This window comes from Dipodomys ordii, unplaced genomic scaffold (genome assembly GCF_000151885.1).
Source record: "Dipodomys ordii isolate 6190 unplaced genomic scaffold, Dord_2.0 Scaffold8, whole genome shotgun sequence".
Classification (NCBI taxonomy): Eukaryota; Metazoa; Chordata; class Mammalia; order Rodentia; family Heteromyidae; genus Dipodomys; species Dipodomys ordii.
Genome location: NW_012267224.1, coordinates 19,661,238 through 19,687,243, shown reverse-complemented (window position 1 = coordinate 19,687,243; position 26,006 = coordinate 19,661,238). Strand labels below are relative to the sequence as shown.

At 38.7% G+C, this 26,006-nt stretch overlaps 1 protein-coding gene across 6 annotated transcripts in view; it reads left to right on the top strand.

Annotated features, from left to right (window-relative positions):
- Positions 1 to 26,006, top strand: part of Apbb2 (amyloid beta (A4) precursor protein-binding, family B, member 2) — a 278,787-nt gene that overhangs the window by 55,038 nt on the left and 197,743 nt on the right. The gene's annotated exons all lie outside the window — the stretch shown is intronic.

Genomic DNA, 26,006 nt, shown 5'->3' with positions numbered 1-26,006 from the left:
CTCTCAGGAGACACAAACGCTCATTTCTCTTGAGGTCCTTCTGGCTGTGCATATATCTTGCTGGGGAAGATGTCAGTACTCCTTTTTTCCCTCAAATAGAAGCTACCTTCACACTGATTTTCAGTAGCATGCGTTCGGTGTTAAGGTACTCATAGAGGACAAAGGGAGAGAAATGTCCAGAAAACAATAGATATTTGCATGAATGCAGAAGAGCCACTCTGTGAACTAGAAGGAAACAGCATGCGTAAGTCCATGAGTGGCAGTAAGGTGGGAAGTCATTCATTTTATGGAAGGCCATTGTTCAGGGAGAGATTCCATGTGTAGATGGTTTCTCCTTGCTTTTTGGTGGGGAACTCGGCACCGTGTACACACAAAAGCTGTCAGCAGGGCCTGTGAGGGAGGGAGGCACCCACAGAGACTGAGAGCCAATAGAGTGGTGGCTATCCGTTGACCTTGTCCACTCATTATTCTTCTGCCTCCCTTTAATAAGTCACTAGGCACTTAGCCTTGCCTGGTTTTCAGCCTTGTGGTCAGGGGAGGTGACTCCACTGCGTGAGTTGTGGGCACGTGACAAGCCTGGTGAGTCACGGCCAGTTCATTAAGCTAGAGCTGCTGCTGGTGGAGCTGCTAGTGGTAATTGTTTGTTACTGTGTAAGGAAAAACCATGAGAATTAAGTCAACATAGCAGTTAGCGTAGGGAGATGGAGGACAGAATTGAGAGAGGACACACATATACACAGATACACAGAAAGCTGCACACACATACACACACATATACTTTAGCCTACATGCAGCTTCTCATATTTCATTTTCTAAAACACCCTGCTTGGAAATCGCTCCTTGCTGTGGTGTTGTCTTCAGTGTAAAGGGACTGTTGCATCGTCCCTGACTGCAGAGGCCCTGTGCATATTATATTCAGGCACCTGCCAGCATTGAAGATACTGGGAGAGGCAGCACACAGCTGGGAGGGAGCAGAGGTGGATGGTAAGCCAGGCAGGGTGGCGGAGAGACAGAGCTGGTCACAAAGGAGAATGGTGTTTAGGTTTGGGGAACATTTTTGAAAATCTAATTCAGTTACTTGTGTAAAAGACAGAAAAGCTTTCCAGAGCCCATAGTTAAAGCTAATTGCAGATAAGGAGGATAATTTCAGAGTATTACTAGGAATAGAATTTTGTTATTTACAGTAAATACAATTGTTTCAGGAGCAGCCAAATAAGAGGTTATCTGAAAATTGCAGCAGCTGCTCTTCTTTCCACAACCCTGAGCTGCTCAGTCCTGAGCAAATTCCAGTGTGCCCAATGCATTTACAACTTTTTTCCTCTTCTGAATGGTAGACCTTATGAGCATCATTTAGATTTTTGTTGTTGTTGTTGTTGGTTGTGGGGCTTGAACTCTGGGCCTGGGCGCTGTCCCTCAGCTCTTCAGTTCAAGGCTAGCGCTCAACCACTTGAGCCACAGCGCCACTTTCCAGTTTTCGGAGCCATTTATTGGAGATAAGAGTCTCATAAACTTTCCTGCCCCGAGCTAGCTTTGAGCCGTGATCCTCAGATCTCAGCCTCCTGAGTAACTAGGATTACAGGTGTGAGCTACTGGCACCCGGCCCCATTATTTAGAGTTTTAAAAATTGATTTACATTATTTGCTTAATTTAAAGCAAATAGTCTTTTCAGGGTAGGTTATAGAAGAATTGAGGAGAAAGTTTAGAGTTTCCATATAATACAGTTTCCTGAATATTATTATCTTGCATTAGTCTGGCACATACAAAAAGTATTTATTGCCATGTATTAAGAGTGTTCATCTTGACATTTCCATACATGTATATAATGTTCTTGGATTGGGGTGAATTTGATCAAAATGCATTCTATCTATGCATGCATGTAAATATCATAATGAAACCTCTCTGTGCAATCAGTTTATGCTAGTAAAATCAGAAAGAAATGTTAAGACTTGGAAAAAAATATATGAAGTAAGCCAGGCCCAAAGAAACACAGGTCCCATGGTTTCCCTTATGTGCAGTAACTAGTACATGTCTAGGACAAGCAAAAAAGGTCAAAAGCTATATACATATGACCAAATAAGATGATGTTAAGCAAAATGAACCCGAAGACAGGGACACAAGTGGTTTTTTCTTTCTTACTTTTAATGTACTTACAATGCACTATGTGATTCTTTTGTATGTTCTTCCCCCACAGTATAACTCCTGTTTTCACTGTATCTAAGTCTGGTGTCCTGCATCTTGTATATACACTTTTATAATTTGGGGAGGGGAAGGGATATAACAAAATGGTTAATTAAGGATACAGGTTGAAAAAAAAAAGAAGTAAAAAAAAAAAGGATACAGGTTGACCCATTGTAACAATGAGATGTACAAGACACTATGTTGAAAATGAACTTTACAATTTCTGGGGGAGGGAGGGGATGGTAGGGGAAAAACAAAGGAGGAGGTAACAATGCTCGGTAGGAAATGTACTCATTACTCTACTCATGTAACTGTAACCCTTCTGTACAGTATTTTACAATAAAAAATATATGGACAAAAAAAACAAAGAAAAAAAGGAGAAAATAATTGCGTTGATTGTATTTACCTCTGTGTTACTCTTATTCTCTTACTTCCCTTGTCTTTTCTTATTCACTTCTATAGTACTCCCTCTCTTACTTTCATGACTTCTTTTTTAATGTATATGCATGTTGTTCTCTCCTAGCTGTCACAAATGAGAGACAGCATGTGATTCTTGTCTTTGTGGAACTGGTATATTTCACACTATGGTACTAAGTTCTATCCATTTTCCAGCAAATGCCAGAATTTCATTCATCCATTTATTTTCTTGCTCTTATAGTAGTTGTACAAAAAAATTTCAATTCAATTTGTCAATTTATGGTACTACATTTTAATGTCACCTCTTCCATCATTCTCTCCCATAATGGTAGAGTAATATGATATTGTATATGTACACCACGTGTTCTTTATCTGTTTAGCCATTACTGAACACTTAGGCTGATTCCATAGGTTGGTTGTGAATGATAATATGATACATTTATTAGTATTGATGAGCCAATATTGATATGTTATAGACTTTATAATCTATAGTAAGTTTACTTTTTGTGTTATATATTGTATGGGCTTTGACAGATATAACATCCATCTACCATTATGCTCTCATACAAAATGATTTCATTGTCCTAAAACTCAGTGGGGATTTAACTGTTCATCTCTACCATCCTTCTAAATCCCTGGCATTTTATCTTCACTATAGCTTACTTTTCTCAGAATAGTATACTTGGAACCATAGTATGCAGCCTTTTCAGATTTGTTTTATTCACTTAGTAATGTTCACTTAAAATTCCTCTATGTCCTTTTGTGTGTGATATTTTATTTCCTGTCATTACTTAATATTCCATTGTGTGATAGTTCATAGTTTTCAAGTTTAGGCAGTTATAAAGAAGGCTACAGTAAACATTTTTTTGCAGGATTTTATGTGGCTCTGTTTTTAAGTCATTTTGGATTTTTTCTCATTATATTAGATACAAAAATGTTCCTCTTTATTCCCAGTTTGCTGAGAGTTTTTGAAAAACTTATAAAGAATATTGGATATTGTTCTGAGTAAATACTTTTCTTTTTGCTGACTTTGTAAATTGAATTTTTCATTTTATTTTTGAATTATTTATTAAAAATATGTAGAAATTCCATTGCTTTTTGTATAATGACCTGTTTACTGCATCCATGTCCAACTTGTTGTAACTGATAGTTTTTATTATATGTGTGACTTCCTTAAGTCTATGTGTGACTTTCTATCTATAACAGATGTGTCATCTGCAAGTAGAGATAGCTTTATTTCTTATCTAGTCTGAATGTCATTACCATTTGTATGCAATGATTTGAAAACTTGACTGTGCTATGAAAAATACAGATCTGTGTACTTTGGCATTCCCAATGAAATCACACTATTATATAACTTTTTAATACAGAAAAAATAGTAATTATAGAATTTACTTTTCTATAGTTGACCTATTTACTCAATCTGTAAACTTCTTAGCCACTTCCATATCTTCCTTGGGGGAAATGATCTTTTGCCCACTGTTTTGTGAAAGTTGGACATTTTTCAGGCTAGAAATATAACTCGGTGGTAGAGTGCTTGCCTAGCAAGTTCCTGGGTTTGATCCTTGTTATCATTAAGAGAAAAATTAGACACTTTTATAGTATAATTAAAATAATACCTGTATTTTAAACTTACTATTCTGTTTTTATCTTTGTATTTGTGAGGTTGTTAATAGGTCATTGTGAAAACATTAAAATAATTACATTAGAAAGTGAAAACTATACATTTATGTATTGTCTTAATTGTGACTCTAAGAATTATGAATGCATAAAAATACAAAAGGAAATGTTTTTTTAAAAAGGCACCTCTATATTGCAGTGTTTAGATTCTTGTGAGATTCTTGTTTTATTTTGTGTGCTAGTTATAATTTTGTTTTTAGTATAAAAAAATCTAAATGTAGTCTTGGTGAAATTCAGACATTTCCTTCCTCTGGAATAAAGCAAAAGGCGGATTCTGTTACTGAGCTTTGATCAGGGCTTAAAATTACACTATTAGATTCACAGACTATTTTCTGCAGTTTTGTTAGGTAAGGATACATGTTCCTGAGAGCCCAGTTCTTAGGACAGCTTATCTGCTTCCTGATTTCCTTGTAATCTTTTAACCTGGGTGGACCTTGATGGAAATTGTCACATTTGTTACCTGGTCCCTTCTTTCCTGAGCAACCCCTTCCTAGAAAATGTTGCTTCATAAAAAAAAATACAGTGTGAAATTATTTTTTAACATTCATTTAAAATCAAAAGCCATAGATAAGCTTTCATTTATGTCTCTATGAATCAGATATGATGCCATGCTTCTTAACCCAGTAACTCCTTTAAATCTCCTTTTTTCTTTCTCTTGGTGATCAGAACATCTTGAAGCCTAATTACAGAATGACCCTCTGATGAGTGTAGTGCATTATCTTAGGAAGATAGTGTTGGTCTTGTGTTTGAGAGTTGAAACAAACATGGCTCAGGCGAGGATAACCTGCTTACTACCCTGTACTTTGAATAGAAATCTTTTTGCACTAGAGTCAGGGATACAGAAAGAATAAACCACTGAAGTTTAAGTTATGGTAAAATTGTATTTGTGAATATTCCAGACTGTACTAGTTTGACTGTAAATGAAGCAAAAGCCTATCAACTTGTTAATTCCTGAACCAATTCAAGAACAAAGAGTGTTTAGAACTTGCTTTCATTAGTAGAACCCACATTTTTGTCTCAGTTTGCAATAAAGATGTATGAAGTATATTCATCAAATTTAGAATAGTACATCTTTGGATATTTTCTTGTTTTTACATCTTTATGTTAACCTGTGAAATAACAGATTTCCTTTAAAAAATCTTCAAAGATACCATATGTGACTGACATATAGACATGTGTTGTATATGTTAATGTAATGATTGGTTTAAGAACAAGCATTAAGTTTGGATTATATTGTCAAGTAAGGTCTGTATATGATACAATAACTATTTAAAACTGGAACTTCAAATTTAATATCTGCCCAAATAATTACTGATCTCTAATTTTATTCAAAAATAAAAAGCCTCTGGAATGCTTTTACATAAAGTTTCTAAATTAGTACTTTATATAAAAAATAATGTATAGTAGTATTAGGCTAACTTGCATTAAAGGAATTATTTTTTCAATCTGCTTACTGTGTTCTTTTTGAGATGGAAAGAAAATAGTTTTTGTTATTGGTGAGGCCCTTTAGGTTTAACAAAGTGCAAACTTTAAGTAACTATTTCCTGCTGGTTTTATAAGGGGGATTATCTTGAGGATGCTTAAAGTTGCAGATTGTTGTTACTGCTGCGACTTTTCTGGTTAAAATGTGTAAGTACATAGTAATTAGTGACTGTAGCAAGACTTATCACAGAAATAAAGGGTCTGAAATTCTAACCACAGCTTGAGATCCTAGACCAAGGATTCTAAGAGAGGATTGAAAATGACCATGAAAATGACACCATCCCATTTGTTAGGAAATGGAAAGACTTGGAAAAAATCATATTAAGTGAAGTAAGCCAGACACAAAGAAATATAGGTCCCATGGTTTCCCTCATTTGCAATAATCAGTATATGTCTAGGATAATTTTACCAGATGAGCAGAAAAGCTCAAAAGTTATGTATGTACATATGACCCTAAAGATGATGCTAAGTGACATGAACCCCCAGATATGGACACAAGAGCTCTTTCTTTGTTGTTGTTATTTTTAAAGTACTATGCGATTTTTTTTGTTTCCTTTTATGTTCTTCCCCCTACAGGCTATTCCCTGTTGTCACTGTACTTGATGTTGGTATCCTGCATCTTGTATATACACTTGTCTAATTTGGGGAGGGGAAGGGGGATAACAAAATGCTGAAACAAGGACACAGGATGACCCATTGTAACAATGATATTCACAAGACAGTATATTGAAATGAACTTTACAACTTCAGTGTGGGGAGGACTGAGGGAAGTGGGGGAGGGAAGGGATAGTGGGAGAACAACAAGGGAAGGGGTAACAATGCTCAACAAGAAATGCACTCATTGTCTTACTCATGTCATTGTAACCCCTCTGTACAGCATCTTTACAATAAAATAAAATTTAAAAGAAGAAAGAAAATGACTTTGGTCTTGAGAAGGCATTAACTTCTGAGTGACAGGAGATGTTGAATTAGTTATAGTACTTAGTTCAGTGCAATTCAGTTAAATCCCAAGTGCACATGGTAATGTATCCTGTGTGGAATGCTGCTGAAGAAGGTGCTGGAAGCAATAGAATGAAAAAAATCCTTCTCTAGGGAATCAGCCTGAGTAAAAGCCTTTCTGAGGAGAATAGCAGTTTGTTGACCATATCTTGGATGCTAAGGGGTTAAGCATCTTTTCAGCTTTTGGTGGGGCTGAAGGAGGGAGAATGGAATTCCTTCAGTCCTCACAGAGGTAATGTGTGTGTGTGTGAGAGACAGTGTTACCCTGGTTTATAATCAGAGATTGGAGATGTCATATGATTTTGTCCAAAGTTTACATCCACGCATTTAAATTTAAATCTGGATTTTTTCCCTTTCAAATGTAATGACATAGGTGTAAAAATAAAGAATATTCTCATTTGGTTTATGGAACCTGTATTATGGAGAAAAGCTATGGCTTAGCCAGCCATCGGTGGGTTGTCTACCAGTTCTATGATGCCATTGGTGACAAAGTAGGTTAGTTTAGGAACTTTTGTGCAGAAAAGGGACTTCTGATTGAGATTGTTTTCTTCTGAACTAGGTGTGATTGGAGAGTGGTTTGGCTGTGTATTTCAGAAATTAAAATTATAGCAGTTCCATAAATATTTTTACTTAAAACAATGCCAAGGTATCTGTATAAACAGTTTCATTGTAGCATGTTTATAAACAATAAAGTAGTTCTGTGTATGTGGTGAGTCTCAAAGATTTATGAGATACACATATACACATAATGAAAAAATATGTAAAATCATGAAAATACCATTTATTTTGGTGTGTGTGTGTAAAGTATATACACTAGCATGTACATTTTTTCTCTTAATATAGTATAACCATTAGTATTTTGAAAACTTTTCATTCATTTTCTATATTTATTTTCTTCTTTTCTTCGTGTGTGTGTGTGTGTGTGTGTGTGTGTGTGTGTGTGTGTGTATGCACACACATGTGCATGCTTTGCAGGGGACTGAACCCAGGGCTATGCTACTGAGCTTCATTTCCAGCCCCTATTTCTCTTTCTTTCTTTTTTTTTTTTGGTGCCAGTCCTGGCACCAGGACTCAGGAGCTTGCCACTGTTCTGAGTTTCTTTTGCTAAAGGCTAGCACACTAACACTTGAGCTACAGCGCCACTTCCAGCCTTTTCTATTTATATAGTATTGAGGAATCGAACTCAGGGCTTCATGCATGCAAGGCAAGCACTCTCTCACTAAGCCACATTCCAAGCCCCGCCCCCATTTTCTTTTTTTGGAAAATACTGTACAGAGGAGTACATGGGCAAGATAATGAGTACATTTCTTATCAAGCATTGTAGCCTCCTCCTTTGTTTCCCCTTCCCATCCCTTCCCTTCCTCCCTGCACCCCACAATTTCTTTTGAAAACCAACAAGAGTGAAAAACCAGAGTTGCTGGACAGTATCGTTATAAACCATTTGGTATCTGTATGCCTTTGTGTATTTTATAAAACTACTGAATGTTTTTAAAAACATCCCCTATTGGCTGGTTGCCAGTAGCTCATGCCTGTAATCCTAGCTGCTCAGGAAGCTGAGATTTAAGGATCACAGTTCAAAGGTTGCCCTGACAAAAAAGTTCCTGTGAGACTCTTCTATTAACGATTCAAAAACCAGAAGTGGAGATGTGGTTCAAAGCTTTGAGCAAAAGAACTCACGGACAGCACCTAGACCCTGAGTTCAAGCCCTACAACCAAAAAAAAAAAAATCCCCTATGGTACATTTTTAATTTCACTAATGCTCTGTGAGTGCAGAAGTTAGATATTATTTGTGTGAAAAGTAGCAAAACTTTTGCTAGGCCAGTAAACATCCTTGGAAGTTTATTGATTAAAACATTGTGCTCTGGGGATATAGCTAAGTGTCTAGCATGCATGAGGCCCTGTTTTTAATTCCCCAGTACTGCACAAAAAACAAACAACTAAAAGAACCCATAAAATTGAGAAATAATAAGGAAAAGGGTATCTACAAATGTAATCTGAAGGACAGAGAGGCCATCATACTGCAGTGTGCCTCAAGGTACATTTCTGCTCAGTTTGTTTGCTGTAAAAGCAGCTTTGGCCAGAACCATGTTTGCTTTTCAGACCACAGAGCTGGAGCTGGCCCTGAGAGGCTCCTCGTTTTGATTGCTAATAAGGAGTGTTGTTTGGGCTTGAAGATATGACTGATGCACAGATAAAGCAGGGGGACTTCTAAGTAGCTTTTGACTTCTCTGTCCAGATTTTGTTTTATTCTTAATTAAAACTCCTAGACAAAGGTCACAGGTCAAAAGTGAAAACTTTAAGCTCTTCTAATAACAATTCCTGCCTCACTTTTTAACTTGAGATAAGTGTGTTTGGAAATTGGTGTGTTTGCTTTTCCATGGTATGGTTTTGATACTACTTTGACACTCACATTTAATAACAAATGTGAAGGTGACCATGTCTTGAGAATATAGGCAGTAATGGTCTATATAATAAACCCATTGTGACATCCCTTATCTATCCACATTTTAAGAGATAAAATTTGGTGTTTCATTAAAAAAAAAGAGCACAATGTGAGTTTTCTAGTGCTAGCAGATCTTCAGAAATTTTATTTCCTAAAAGAGACTGATAAATAACTCACCCAACTCTATAGTATTTATTTTTGTGGCACCTTTGTCATGCCTGTGATAGAGGAAATTGCCAGCAAGTATTTGGAGGACAGAGCTAAAGTCATCAATTGTTAGAAGGCATTCATGTAGATGGTTATTATTTTAAGGGATTTGATGATCATTTGCAAGCATTACACTTGGCAGATGATACCCTTGGTCACATATCTGGTTTCAAAAGAAGCCTTGATCTCTAATAGTATGGTCATTGATCGAACCAGTGTGATATGGGGAACAGCAGTTCAGATTAATGCAGCAAAAGAAAATCCTCCTGCAAAGAAGTGAGTGAACGTGGCGAGGCGCACGGCAGCAAGTGAGAATGACTTCCCTTACACTTGCCTTCCGTGATGATGAATGCCAAGTGGATGCCCTGGTTTTTCCTTGTGTTGGATTGTTGTCACAGTACAAGCTGCTTGTGAAATATGGTCTGTCAATCACTGCTTAGCCGAGTGTCTTCCCTTCCCCCAAAAGACTTTTTCATGATGGCACAAAATGAAGTAGTTCATAAGATGGCAAAATGGATATTTTTTTGGTAGTTAAAATTAGAATGGTAGGGACTGGGAATGTGGCTTAGTGGTAGAAGGCTTGCCTAGCATGCATGAAGCCCTGGGTTTGATTCCTTAGTACCACATAAACAGAAAAAGCTGGAAGTGTCGCTGTGGCTCAAGTGGTAGAGTGCTAGCCTTGAGCAAAAGAAGGTCAGGGACAGTGCCCAGGCCCTGAGTTCAAGCCCCAGGACTGGCAAAAAACAAAAAAACAGAAAACAATTACAATGGTACTGGGATGTTGTACTATATAACTCTTTTTGTTGAAAAGTGAAGGTCCATTTTCAAACAACTGAGAATTGTGTTTCTGCATATTGTCTAGCCTATGGCTCTGATAAGAACAAATGGTAATAGCCTTACCTTGGCAGTGGTTCCTGCAGGGTTATGAACTGAATTGTGGCTTCCCAAATTTATATGTTAAAACTGAAACTGTTCCCAGTGTGTGAGAATGGAGGGAGGTATATTTGATGATAGGGTCTTTTTTTTTTAAGATACTTAAGTTAAAGCTAAGGGTCATTAAGGTGAGTCCCAATCCAGATGAATGGTATCCGCCGCCCCCCGCCCCCAGCTTCCTGTGGGAAGATGAGGAGACACAGTGTACAAGACACAGGGTGTACAAGCCAAGGACAGAGGCCTTAGGAGAAACAAACCCTGCTCCCACCCTGTCACCATGCTATGAGAAAATAGTTTCTTTTGTCTAAGTCACCTGTCCGTCGTGGGTTGTGGCAGCTCTGGAAACTGATGCCAGTTAGAAGCCATGGTTGCTCAGAGAACTTCTTCCCTCACCCTTCTAGTCTGGCAGCCTGCAGAAGTCAGTCTGAGGCTCTTCATGATGCCCTGGGGTCCTAAGAAGACTGCGTCCATTTGAGCTTCCTGGGATTGCCAGGCAACTGCACTCAATGATTCCTTATGCCTCCATTTCTTTTTTTTTTTGGGTCCGGTCGTGGGGCCTGAACTCTGGGCCTGGGCACTGTCCCTCAGCTCTTCAGCTCAAGGCTAGTGCTCTACCACTTGAGCCACAGCGCCACTTCCGGCTTTTTTCTTTTTGCTTATGTGGTGCTGAGGAATCGGACCCAGGGCCTCATGCATGCAAGGCAAGCACTCTACCACTGAGCCATCTTCCCAGCCCCTTATGCCTCCATTTCTGATCATTTTGTGTGATGCTGTCAGCCAGCATTTCCATTTCCCAGAGAAATTCAACTAAGGGAATGAGATGAAGCTGATGGCCTTCTGTGATTGGGTGCCTTATCTATCATCTTTGGACATAGTCCTTAGTTCAGAATGGTCTGAGCGTGCAGACCCAGGGCAGCTTAGTGAACAGCTGGCTTTAGTGTGGATTGGACCAGATGCATGTGATGCTGAGTCTGGGGCCACATCTGCTTTCTCAGGAGATCTGATCCAGCAGCCTAGAATTTAAGCAGAGATTAGTTGAATCTCATTTTTTCCCCCCGACAGTAAATCTGTTGAGTGTGTTCCTTATGGTGCGGTTGGAAAGCCATTGGCTTTCTGGCCTGTGTTTTGCATTTGATTCACTTGGAAGTTCTTGGAGAAGCAGAGTATTTAGAGGTCTTTTAAAGAACTTAAAAAAAGAAAATTCATTTCTGATTCCAGCAAATCTACTTTCAAAATGGGTATGGCAAGTAGAATCTGGAGTTAATTAAGTTATAGTAAATTTTGGTTTGGCTCCATGTCTCCTAAGCTTAACAACAACAAAAAAAAGGAATAAAGTCGAGTTTCTTGGTTGATGCTAGGACTTCAGGATATTTAAAACATTTAAAGACATAAAGGGGAGTGTTTTCATTCTCTACTGTGATTCTAAGGTCAAATAGACACGTTTGATGTAGCCGTACCTCTTTTCTATGTGTGGTCCGCTCTTCTGAGTAAGGCCATGAGGAATGTGCTGCAAGCTCCTTATTTTCACCCACTGCTGTAATGTAAGAGGAATGAAGCTATCATTATAATCGAGTGAAATTTAAAATCTTGTGCTTCGAGTTAAGACAGACCATGTTTTGGCTGTGCCTCCACCCAGCCTGCCCTTTTCAGTTAATTTTTTAGCCCCTGGGAACAGATGACCCCAAATTCCAGCAGCACCTGCAATCAAAATAGTTCTCATTCCCAGGACCACACAACAGGGTGTGTTTGCAAGTGCTGCATAGCAAAGAGTAAGCAACATGTTGTATTCTCCATGATAAAATATTATGCTAGAATCTACTTTGCTTTTGTGGCAGCCATCTTCTCTTGTCTTGCCTAAGATTTTGTTATAGTTTATTTTTTTTAACAGCACTATGTAGCTTGTTAACCACTCAAGGACAGTAGCCTATGGTAAGAGTGGGACAGAATTGGGACTGAAAACTAAACAGATATTCCTATTCTAATAGTTTGAAAAAAGCCACTACTTACATTTTCCCCGGAGTCAGTCATTAGCCATAAATAACCCAGTATACCAGGAGTACCATGTAGAAAAGATGCCACAAGAAAAATAGCCACATTAGAAAGACTTGCTCTGTATAGGAAAATAGTAAAATACTTTTCTCCTAAAATAACATTGTACATTTTGTACCTACTCATATGGACGTACATCAGCTTCCAGAATATTTGTTAGGAAGGAAAAAGTGATATGATACTGACCAATATGGTCTTTGGATATTTAGGAAGGGGAGAGAGAGAAAGTCAGTTCTCAGAAGATTTTACACAACGGGTGTCTCATCAGCAGTCTCTTTGTCCTTTTGCTCTTCCCTGCTTCTTCAGCATGCTTAGCCTTTCCTCACAAATGCTCTAGTGGGGCAGCTATTTGTGTCCCCCGCTTCCCTCACTTCTCCTCCCCTCCCTTTTCTTGTGCTAGTCCTGGGGCTTGACCTCAAGGACTCAAGCTCTTCCAGCTGGTGCTCTACCACTTGAGACACACCTCCAGTCCTACGTCTTACAGGCTGATTGGAAATGGAGTTTCACAGACTTGTTTTTTTTTTTTTTCAAGCTGTGTTCCTCTAGATCTCAGCTTTCTAAATAGCTAGGATTACAGATATGAGCCACTGGTATCTGGCTCTGATTTACTACTATTTCTAAAAGGATCACTTAAGCTGCAAAATATTTTCTGTTCTGTGTGCTTTATCACAGATAATGACAGTTTATGGATTAGGGGCAGGGGAAATCCCTAAAACATGTCACTATTCAGTCCAAACAGTCCTGGAATATTTTAGAGCAATTTTGTCATATTAGATGCAAGGCTGTCTTAACATAGCATTAGAGCCATAGTAATTACTGGGTAGTATCTAGTTAGGTAGTGTTCAGAAATCTCTGTTTTAGTCCTGGCACCCTTAGGAAGTTGATGGCATCTCCATACTAGGAACAGTAGCAAGGAACCCCAAAAGATGGTGCCATTATGTGGGGCTATAGCAGTCAAGCATCTCCCATTACTGATCCTGACAGATGGGACAAGGAGTAGTTACTTTGAAACCCAGACCTCATGTCAGAAGGTCAGCTGATGTGATCCAATTCATTCTTCTCCTTCTTTCTGGCCATTCCTAGGTAGGCCCTGCCCCCACCCCCACTGGCTGAATCCAGCTGTGAATTAATAGTAAGAGAGCACAGACCAGGGTGGCAGTGTACAGGGAAGATGGATGATATCCATCCTGCGGACTTTTTTTTCCTGGGTTCTAGCTTGCCTTCCCTCACCCTGCCCCTAACAAGACACATGTGCACACATGAACATGTATGCACAAACACAGTTCTCTCTGCTGTCATGATGGCTTTTCTAACTAGGGCAGAGGAACATGCATTAACTTGAAGTTTAAGGACATTTCTCATTTCTATGTTTTGCTCTACAACATATGGACAAACAAGGAAGGTTTAAATAGCTTTATATATCTCATCTTTTCATTCCTGATTAAAAATTCAGAGCATGGGTGTTACTGAGGTATTTTTTTAACTTTTTAAACAAAGTATCTCTTACAGTTAAGCACAGAAGGAAAAATACAGCAAGCTAGGTGGAAATATAAAACCTTGCTGAACTATATCCAGTTTGGGTTTTTCTGGTTAAAAACCAACAAAGCCAGTATTGAAAGCTAGTTGCTTCAATCCACATGGTTTTCATTTTCTACTGTTGGACATGTGAACTGAAGACCCAGAAGTCCTTCTCAGTAAACTGCTTCTTTCAGTGATTTCTGTGATGTCCTGGTGATTGAAGAGTAGTTAGCATCCTGAATTAGTCACTTTCTTTCTTTTTTTACTTTTAACCAGACAGTTGAATTTTTTTTCTTAAAATTTTTTTAAATTATCTTTAAGTGGTTTTACAAGGAAGTTCCCATTCTACAAATCAGTATATGATTACAAAGTGTCCAATAACATTGTCACCCATCGCTCCTAACTCACTCCTCTCACTTTTGTTCTTTTTCTTAAAACTTGATATTAGGTGATTACATAAATTTCTCGTATTTCACAGTATTGTGGAATAGTGATACTTAGTTAAAGTCACAAACACATTTTAACTTTCACAAGGCAAATTGTCATTATGATGGTCTATAAAGTTTGTGAATTCTATGAGCTTTGACAATATAATTATTTCTTCCACAGCAGGTGATACTTACATTTCTTTCCTTTTGCTTAGTGTAAGCTGTTCCTTCTTTCCCTCTTACTCCTCCCATGCCATCACTGTCTTTGGGTTGCTTAGTTCATTTTCATCTATGTTCTGTGCAGCTGATGGGGCCCCTGTGTTGTATGTTATCCTGTTTCCCACTGATTCTGTGTCCTCCTAGCTTCCCTATGTTGCATGCATATATATACCATATATGTGGTTAATAACATGGAGTCATTTAGCAATGATAGGACAAAATGAGTGGCAGTCCTTTGTTTCTTGAGTCCTGTTTATTTTGTCATATCTCTTTGCATTTTGGCTTTAGCATCCACATATCAGGGAGACCATGTGCCATTTGTCTCTTTGCTCTTGGCTTATATCACTCAAAATGATTTGCTCTAGTTCCATCCATTTCCCTGCAAATGCCATTATTTAGTCCTTTCTAAGGGCTGCATAATATTCCATTGTATATAGGTACCACAGTCTTTGGATCCATCATCAGTAGTGGGACATTTGGGTTGTTTCCATATCTTGGCTATTGTGAACAGTGCTGCAATGAGCATGGAGGTGCATGTGTCCTTGTTTCCTGGTTTCTTGTTGCTCAAGGTAGAGGCCTAGGCGCATTATGGCGGGTCATAGGGAAGGTCTATATTTAGCTTTCTGAGGTACCTCCAGACTGCTTTCCAAAGTGGTTGTATTAGTATCCATTCCCACAGGCAGTGCAATAGGGTTCCTTTTTCCACCTCCCCTCCAGCATTTGTCGTTGGCTGAATTTAGGATGTGGGCCATTCTGACTGGGGTAAGGTGGTATCTCAGTGTTGTTTTTATTTGCATTTCCTTTACAGCCAGGGATGGTGAACATTTCCTCATGAGTTTCTTTGCCATTTTTATCTCTTCTTCTGAGAAGTCTCTCATTAGCTCCCTTGCCCATTTCATGATTGGTTTGTTAGATTTGTGAGGGGTTAGTTTCTTGAGTTCCCTATATATAATGGATATTAGACCCTTGTCTGATATATTGCTGGTAAATATTTTTTCCCAATTAGTTGGCTTTCTTTCTAGTTTGGTTGCTATTTATCTAGCTGTGCAGAAACTTACTATTTTAAGGTAGTCCCATTTATTGAGTCTCTCTCCAATTTGTTGTGACCCTGGGACTCTGTTTAGGAAGTTCCTGCCTGTGCCTGTAAGTTCAAGTGTCTCTCCTACTCTGTCCTGTAGTAATTTTAGAGTATCAGGTTTAATGTTAAGGCCTTTAATCCATTTTGAGTTGATGTTAATATGGTGACAGGCTAGGACCCACTTTTAATTTTCTGCATGTGGCCGTCCAGTTTTCCCAGCACCAGTAGTTGAAGAGGCTGTGCTTCTTCCACTGTAGGTCTTTGGCTTCTTTGTCAAATATCAACTCTCTGTACATATGCAGTTTATTTCTGGGTCTTCTAATATGTTCAATTGGTCTTTAGATCTGTTTTTGTGCCAGTACTAAGCTGTCTTTGTTATCATGGCTCTATAGTAGACAGACAGCTAAATTTTTAAAACTGATACTTGACTCTGCTGGGTTTGGGGGCTCATGCCTATAATCCTAGCTACCCAGGAGGCTGAGATCTGAGGTTTGAAGCCAGGCTAGAAGGAAGTCAATGAGACTCTTATCTCCAGTTAACCAAAAACTCAGAAGTAGAGCTGTGGCCCAAGTGGTGCCCAAGAGTCCCTGCTTAACACAAAGCCCTGAGTTCAAACCTCAGCAATTAAAAAAAAAGACATTTTATCGGAATCTGAAATGCAAAGTTTTGAGTAACAAAATAGTAAATTCACCCAATAAGCTTATACCAAGATGCAGGAGCTAATTGAAGGCCTTGTGGCACAGTGCCTAAGGGGCCTTGACTTAATTTTGGAGATTTGGCTGGGGATCTCTGCGTTGGAAGAACCTTTTTTTTCCCTGCTTATGGTTATTAGCTATCTTGTGAAACTTAAAAATACTGTTTCTTTTAAGTCAAAGAACAAGCCCCCTGGAACTTCTCATATGTTTTGAAGATCTGGAACAGGGTATGCATTTGTTTTGTGACTTTTGCCCATGGGCAAGTCTCCCAGTGTGGGGTTGTCCATGTGGTTATAGGCCATGGACAGTGGGGGGTCCCCACCATGTGAGTGGCACTGCATTAGCAGAGAGGAGTTGGATGTGAATGTATCTGGTTCCATGTAGGCTTCCATAATTCTGCTCAGAAGATGGAACACACGAACAGTGTGTGGTCTGCAGAAACAGAACCTCCAGGTATGAAGGAGACACACGTGATTCACAATGGCTTAGAATTCTTCTGACTTTATGATGATGCAAAAGCCATATGCGTTTGATAAAAGTTGTTCTTGGAACTTGGCTAAGTACTTTGAACTCAGTAGGGTACCTGTCCATGAGGCTGCTCCACTGTGGCAGTCAGCTCAGCTCCTGGTTAGCGAGGAGTCCCGAGGGGAAGCCCTCTTTCTCTGCAGTGTACTGTGTTGCTAAGAGATGATCAAATGCATCCTTAGCTACTGATCTGTTCCATATCTAATAACTTCATCAGGAGTAAGACTACCAGAAGTCAAGGAACTGCACAAATTGCCAGAAGGGAGGGATTCTAAGTATCTGGCTAGAGAGAGCAAGCCTTGAAGAATCCCCAGGAGACCCAAATTTAGCCACCACAAATTGGAATGAGTTCTGTGTCTGACTTTAGCTCATAAGCCTTAATTTCCCTCATGTGTAAAACAATGGCGATACTATTAGCATCCATACACAGAATTCAAATAGTGAAATATCTTAATGTTGCTATGTAATTTCTGTCATTAATTATCAGACAGGGTGTGTTGAATGTTTATGTTTGTGGTAATCAGTGTGCTGGCTTTCCTGTATTTTCTAGGAGTTTGGTGGGAAGAAGAATCATTGTCACTCTGATGACTTATTGAACTAGCTTCACCTAGAAAGGGTTTATATGTGCAAGTATAGCAGATCTCACAAGTATAGTGTTGAAAGTCATTTCACATAGTAGAGAGTAGACCCTCGGCCAGGTGTCTGAGAGGCCCCGTTCCTTCTTCAGGGAGGAGTGGAGTATATTAATGTCTTCATTAATAATATCTCCAATAATAATGATAATAATAATAATACCTTCATTAATATACTCTAGCCATGCATGAAGTTCTGGGGTTAAGGTTGTCTATAGACCTGGGGAATTGAAAATTTTAAACAGCGAATGAATGAATAAATGTTTTTGCTTTTGTTTTAAGTTTTAAAAAATTGAACTTCTTACTGCCTTTCTGAGACTTATTTGACATGACTTGCAAGGGAAGAGAGATGATAAATGCCTTCCTGGCCATGTTGATAAAAACATACTGAATTAAGCTGGAGAATGTGGAGCCTGAAACTTCTTAGTGTTGTATGAGAGATAGGATGTAAATGTATGAGAATAAGTTTTAAAATGAACCACCCAGCCTTATCTTCCAAGTGTTGGGATTACATGCATGAGCTATGAAATCTGGCTAGGTTAAAACCTATCCTTTTCCATTTGGGATTCATCCTGTCTCAGGGGACAGTTGTTGCCTGACACACAATGACTTAGAGAAAAGTAGAAAGGATGATACAAAAACCCCCACATACCCCTATCTGATATGAATAGTTATTGCCATTCTTTTCTGCTTGCTTTATCTGTAGAAACATATTTTTGATGAGTTATTTTAAAATAAATTATAGTAGTCATGACATTTTACTCTTATGTAAATGCATCTACAAAATATAAGGACACTACCTACCGTACCTAAACATAGTCCACTGTCATACCTAACAAAACTAACAATAGTTTCCAATATTATGTAATATTAGTTTATAGTCAAATTTGCTAAATCCAGCATCCTGTTTTTTAATATTTTTTATTGTAAAGTTACTGTACAGATGGGTTACAGTTACATGAGTAAGGTAATGAGTACATTTTTTATCCAGCATTGTTGCCTCCTCCTTTGTTTTTCCCCTACCATCCCTTCCCAGCATCCTATTTTTTATGGTCTTAAAAAAAATTAAAGTTGGACACTAGTGACTCATGCCTGTAATCTTAGCAACTCAGGAGGCTGAGATCTGAGGATCTTGGTTCAAACCAGACTGATAAGGAAAGTCTGTGTTACTCTTATCTCCAATTATCCATCAAAAAGCCAGAGGTGGAGCTGTAGCTCCAGTGATAGAACACCAGCCTAGAATGAAAAAGTTAAGGAACAGTGCCCAGGCCCTAAATTCAAGCCCCAAATACTGGCATAAAAATAAATAATCCACAGGTGAAATAACTGTGGATGGCATTTCACTCAGCTATGGAGACCCTAAATATCTTTCTAGGACATTTAAGGCCATGACACACCATGAATATTGTAGAGATTACCCCAAGCTCTACCCCTATGTAGTGACAATGTAATTCAGAGTAAAAACAGGAAACAAATGGAAGAAATCCAAATAAGTTCTGCCTTTTTCTCTACCAAGATAATGTAGGTCCTCTAACACTTAACTCGTACCTCCAATCTTTTGCTCTACTTGTTTTTGAGATAGGGTGACAACTTTTGCTTGGGATGGTCTGGCCCACGCTTCCTGCGATAGTTGGGATGACAAGTATGTGCTACACTGGGTTGAAACAGGCATCCCCCTGATTTCAGCCTCCTATGCATCCTTCCTGGCATGATCAGCAAATGTCACCATGCCTAGCTATTGTTTGTAATGGGGTCCTATAAATTTTTTTTGCCTGTTCTCTTTCTCTGGGCCCCTTGAGTAGCTAGGATTACAGGCATGAGACACTAGTGCCTGGCTGGATGCTGGTTTTGCAATCTCAAGTGATCACATTTTTAATAACTCAGCAAATGCTTACTTGTGATTACTAGAGTCAAATTAATTCATCAGGGATACAACGCTACATTGTTTTCTGAGCCCAGTGTCTAATGTGTCTCACCTTCACAGAGAGGAAACCACATCCTTAACAGTGCTGAGTAGACACCACAGAAATGATTTGTGGCTTCCTTGCATTTGTAAGCCTGCTGGACTGTGTTTCACTCCTTGGGTGGAATTTCCTGATGCATTTCACAATTTTTCTTGAAGACAAAATATCAGGACTGGGGGTGAAATCAGTCTGACTCCCCAAAGCCGTGGTGAGAAGTACTTGCCCTGTAGTGGGAAGGGATCAGACAGGCGTGGGAGGGCTCTGCTTTAACCAGAGTCCTGCTTAAGTCATGGGATGTCCAACCTCTTCCTTTGTCTTTGTCTCGATATCACAGTCATCTAGTGTCAGGAATTGCTGCAGGCATCAAGGTGAGTGTAAAAAGCTCACCAGCCAGGACTGCCCCTCTACAAACTCAAGTCTAACCAGGTCTGCTCTGCTACTTCACAGGAGATGGGTCACGTGCTCTGGAAATGTATCCTTGCACGTGTGAACTTAATGATCTCCCCTTCCTTGTGCTTTGGAAGAGGGGCTGTATGGAATCATTTCACTCCCTTCTGCAGGTGCACAGTGAGCTCGGCTTTAATTTATCCCTTAATTTAGCCTTGTTGCACAGCCCAGCTCATCACGCCTCTGCAGAGAGAAAAGTGTTTCCACCAGTTTCCACTTTCATGCAGTTCTATTGACCCACTTGGAAGACATTCAGTATAATGCCTGCTGGTTTCTTCTTTGGTCCTTCATTTGGCTTGCTTTTTATTACATTCCAACTGTGTCAATTCTTTTTTAAAGGGAAAAGAACCTGAGGAAAAAAACAGTACTGGTGAGGATGACTACATATTAAGGATAATTGCTGTGTTAGGGAAATAACTGAATTCACCATCATGTTATTTCCATAGTCTAGCCCTTTAAGGTGTGTTCAGCAAAGATGTTGCTAGCCTACTGGACACTAGTGGCTCACACTTGTAATGCCAGCTTTTTGGGAGCTGAGATCAGAGAAGTTTGGTTTGACATAAGCCTGGGAAGACAAATCCAGGACACTCTTATCTTCAGCTAATGAACAGAAAAGCCAGAAGTGGAGGGATGGCTCAAGTTCCAGCCCTGAGTGGAAAAGCTGAATGAAATAATGAAGTCCTCAAACTCCAGTACTGACATTTAAAAAAAAAAAAGCCCTGAATGAAAATGTCCAAATCTAGTGTGGGGGAGCACATAGGGACTTTATTTCCATCAGCATGAGTCATTATGGAATACCTGAAAATTGTGGAAAAGCAGGAGAAAGAAACCCAGAGATAGTTAGGACAAACACTGTGTGAATTTACATGGATCATTTTAGCCCACCGGTTCTGTGCTTTTAGTGGGCTCTGTTGAACTGTAACTGTCTAGAATGTTTTGATCCTTTAAAGCAAGATTTGTAGATGAACTGAGTTGACATCTTTGTGGACCTCAACATCTCCAACATCTGAATCATAATTTGTGTAGAGCACTGTTACCTGTAGGTGAAAATTTGGAAGTGCCAATCTTTAACTCCTTATACCCAGGGCTGAGCAGAGAGGAACCAATGGCCAAGATATACCTATACTCTCTGTTCTTCTCCATTTCTCTCTGTCATGATTCCCTAAAATAATTTTCCTCAGAACATAATGAAGATAAAAATGAGGTGAAAATTTTTAACTAGGGCAGAGCAACCAGCAGAAGCTCAGTAGTCTCATGGATAGCCATCAGCTCTGAGCCTTCTGTGTAGGAGGCATGTCTAGCCCCAGGCCCTGCAGTTCAGGGTGCTGAACACAAGAGTCAGGGGGCTAAAAGGGGAGACTGGCTGATGCTTCAAAGGATGAGAGATTGGCTTAGAAACACAAATGATCTCTAGGTGGAAACTTGAAATGCAAATCAATGAGCTCTGAGCATTGTTGGGTTCCAGACAGAGAATAAGCATGGTTAAAATAAATCCCTTCAGACACCGAAGCACTTTAGTATTAGAATAGAACCTGAGTATTGGCATTATAATTCTATGACCCCTGTCTGACCATCCAGTTTTTCTGTAAAATAAGTATTCAGTGATGTAAATGATTTTACAGAATTTAGGGCTTTACAAAATGAGACAATATAGTGAAATACTTAGCCTTCACCAAGTATTAATTCAGTGCTGTGTAGCACAGATGTCTAGAAATGCCAGGTGAGTTGCATGGATAGAAAATACTGAGGAAGGGGCTGGGAAGGTGGCTCAGTGGTAGAGCCCTTGCTTTGCATGCTCGAGGCCCTGGGTTCGATTCCTCAGCACCACATAAGCAAAAAGAAAAGCCGGAAGTGGCGCTGTGGCTCAAGTGGTAGAGCACTAGCCTTGAGCTGAAGAGCTGAGGGATAGCGCCCAGACCCAGAGTTCAGGCCCCATGACCGGACCCAAAAAAAAAAAAAAAAAGAAAATACTGAGGAAGGGCTGGGAAGGTGGCTCAGTGGTAGAGTGCTTACCTTGCATACATGAGGCCCTGGGTTCATTTCCTCAGCACTACATAAGCAGAGCGCTAGCCTTGAGGTGAAGAGCTGAGGGACAACACCCAGGCCTAGAGTTCAGGCCCCACAACCGGCAAAAAAAAAAGAAAATACCGAGGAAGAACAGAGAATACTGCTTTGACTGGAAGAGATGAGGCCTTGGGCCCATATGGTCTTGAGGGTAGCGATGAGGCAGAGAAATGTGAAGAGTGGGCCACTAAAAGAGAGAATTGAAAGATGAAGGTACTGCTTTGACATTGTATAGGCTAAAGGAAGAGTTGTTAATGGTCTCCTACATGGGTCCAGTCTGGTGGTATGAATTCTGTTTTCAGACATGTCAGGTTGGACACAGCTGCTTAAAGATGTAGGTCTGGGATGTGTGCTGGATTACATAGAGTGTTACATGACTGCCTGCCCCCCCCCACATAGTTTCCTAGCAGAAGGGAAGTAAAGGCAGATGTTCCTTTTGTTCACTATGTAGAGGAGAACTGAAGTATTCTGTTGATAATTTTTACCCATGGGCACCCTCTTTCCCTGGGTTTCTTTCCTTTTACAAGGTCCTCCCAACTATTAATTACTTCAGAAGAGAAGCAAAGTAAGATTTCTTTTTTAATGGACTGAATGCTCTAGCACTGAAGAAATTACATGACTATTTGTGTCAGTTTCCTTTTATTATCTTACTTTAATAAAACTGGGGAGTGTAACCATGGTTACTGGATTTTGTAGGATATGGTTAGCTTGCTACATAAAATGTTGGTATTTTTCCAAATTGGCTCTGTGCTGTTTCTCTGTATCATATCTGTCTGTATCTTTTTCTCTGTGTTTATACACATCCACATCAAGAATAAGTTTTCTGGAACCATTTGAGTTTGTTGTAGAGATCATGACCCTTTAGCCTTCAATATGTATCTCCCAAACAAAAAGTTATTCTTCTACATAATTTATGCCATTGTCAATACTATTGTATAGATAATGCTTGAGTATATGTTCACATTTCACCAATTATCCCAATGTCTTTTATATCACCTCCCAATCCAAGATTTGTCAGCAACCATTCATTGCATTTTGTTCCTTTAGTTTCCTTTAATCTGGATAAATCATCCTGGTTTTATTTTTATTCTTCATGTCACTGATACCATGGAAGATAACAGAACATTTGTCTGATAAAATATATCACAATATGAATTTTTCCAGTTGTTATCTTATGATTTGATTTAGACAGAACATGTCTGGCCAAGTATACTCCATAGCACTGTGGATATACATGGTATTTGTCCCAGAACTGATTATGCTGAGCTTCACTTGGATGGGTTGGTCTTCTTTAGCTCTACATTGTAAAGATAACTTTTCCCCTAGGAAAATGGCCAGTAATCTGTGGGTTGATACCTAAGACTGTGTGAGTATCCTGTTCTACAACAATCCTTTTCTCTAATGGCTTTAGATCCATTAATGATCCTTGACTGAATCAATTAGTGCCTTGGTGGTTACAACGTGTCAATGTTTTCTACTATTCCTTTGAGGTGTATTAACTGGCATGCTTTACAAAGAAATTCTTCCTCTTCCCCTTTCTCATGAATACCTATAGATTTATGGTTGAATATTTAAAAATATGTTGTGCTACAATTCATCTATGTCATGTTCAGACTTCCCACAAGTTAGATCCTGTGTCCTTTTGTCATGTGTGCATGACTATTTGAACAATTTTATTTTGGGGCCCTGCTAAGACATTATACATTTATTGTATGCTTTCCTTACCCCGGACCTAGATTCAGCTATTTCTTCAGTGAGCCAAATAAGATACTTCAACCAATATTTGGGTACTTAGAACTTCCTTAAATATATTTATAATCCAGACAGAGTTCAAAGCCACATATTTATTTAGATCCTGACCATCCTTTCTGCTGAGATTATTCTCCTAATGGCATTGGCAGTTTAGATATTGGAAGAAAGGATTACCCAATGTGGAGACTGGAGCTTTGGGCTACAGGTAAGAGAGGGATGCAAAAGGGGAGAAACACCAGTCCCAAAGACCAAGTTAGATCACACTGGGGGTCTATCCAGGGAATGACTAGAGAGTATGTCTGTTCATGTTCCAGACATACTCCAAAAATTGGTTGGCTTTTTTTCATAATTAGTAATAGTAAAAAAAAAAGTTACCCTGAGCTGTACACACACACACACACACACACACACACGTGTGTAAATATATATACATATAGTTTCCATATGTGTGTGTAGTTTGCATAACAAATACATATAGTTTCCATACCAAGAATTTAAATTCTATATTTTCAGAGTCAGTGTAATGTATACATAGATGGATGTATGTTTCGGTGTCTTTTTTAAAAAAGTAAAAATACTAGTTTTAAATTTGAGTTCTCATAATTGGATGTAATATCTGGATTTTTTGCTAATGATTGTATTAGATATTTAATTGCTATAGATGCATATTTATAGCATTGTAGACAACTTGTGAGACATAGAAGCCAAGAATTTCAATAATATTTCCCAAAGTAATCAGTGTGTATTTGATGCAATGATGGAGTCGCTGAGATGGATCTTGACCTTGGATTGATTTTTTTTTTTCTTTCTGGAACTCTAGCCTTTTAAAAAAAAAAAAAATTTCCAGTCCTTGGGCTTGAACTCTGGGTCTGGGCACTGTTCCTGAGCTGCTTTTACCTAAGTTGAGTGCTCTACACTTGAGCCACAGAGCCACTTCTGATTACTTGAATAGTTTATTGGAGAATCTAAAGTCCAAGGCCAGCCTAGGCTATGAAGCAAGAAACCCTGTTTCCACAACACAAATCCCCAAAATTTAAAAAAAATCCAATTTGTTTTTGTTGGAAAAATTTTAGCATAGCCAAGTTTCTTTGGTGGTTATAAAGATCAAATCTTTTTCTACTTTAAAATCTACTTTAGAAGTTTATCAGCAGACCCAAACCTTATATTTGTCTAATCTTGATCTTATGTGAAAGGAGCTTTATCCCAAGGACAATGAAATTTCTTTCAGGCATTAAGACAGATTGGATATAATTGCATAATTAAAAATCTTTCATCAGGATTTTACTAAAATTCCATGACTCAGCCAGTAAAAGCAAATTATGATTTGGCCTCTTTAGTGGTTTTAGATACTTTAAACTTCCTTTTTGAGAATCTATTTGTCTTTGGATTGTGAGATAAAAAGTAATTTCAAAGTTTTGGCCATGGCTAGACTTATTAATCCTTGTCATTGACCAGGAAGCTTCATGTATTCCTTGTTCCTGGGCTGGGCTCTGTTATGAAATCAAAGTGAGGGCAGGGGTAAAAGTATTTGAATCCCACAAAATGTAAAATACAAAGAAAGTAAAAATTATTTTTTTTCTAATTCTGCCATCTGTAGTTAGCAGATTTTCAAATGTTGGCATAATTTTTTCTTTCAGTTTTTCTTTGAGATATAAGACATTTTTAAATAAAATTGGGACAGTCTTTGAGCATGTCACTTTACTGCTATTTTTCTAGTGAGTACTGCTGAAGAATATTTGCCCATTTTGTTATGTCGAACAGTTTAAGAAATTTATCCATTGTTGAATACTTGTGCTTTAAAATTATTTAAAACAATACTAAAGCTGGGCAGTGATGGCTTATACCTGTAGTCCCAGTTACTCCGGAGGCTGAGATCTGAGGATAGCAGTTTCAAAGCCAGCCTAGGCAGAAAAGTCCCTGAAACTCTTATCTTCAATTAACTACCCAAAAAAGCCAGAAGTGGTGCTGTGGGAACAACCACTAGCCTTGAGCAAAAAAAAAAAAAAAACCCTCAAGGACATTGCTTAAGCCCTGAGTTCAAGCTCCAGGACCAGCACACACAGAGAGAGACATAAAATTATCTTATTTATAATATAGCGTTATGTTTAAGAGAACAACAATATAATGTAACACAATTTAGAAAGACTGTAATTTACAATGTTTACAATTACCAAAAAGTGAACACTTTTAAGAATCTATTTCAAAGAATGACATTGCCCCATTTGTTAGGAAATGGAAAAACTTGGAAAAAATTATATTAAGTGAAGTAAGCCAGGCCCAAAGAAACATAGGTCCC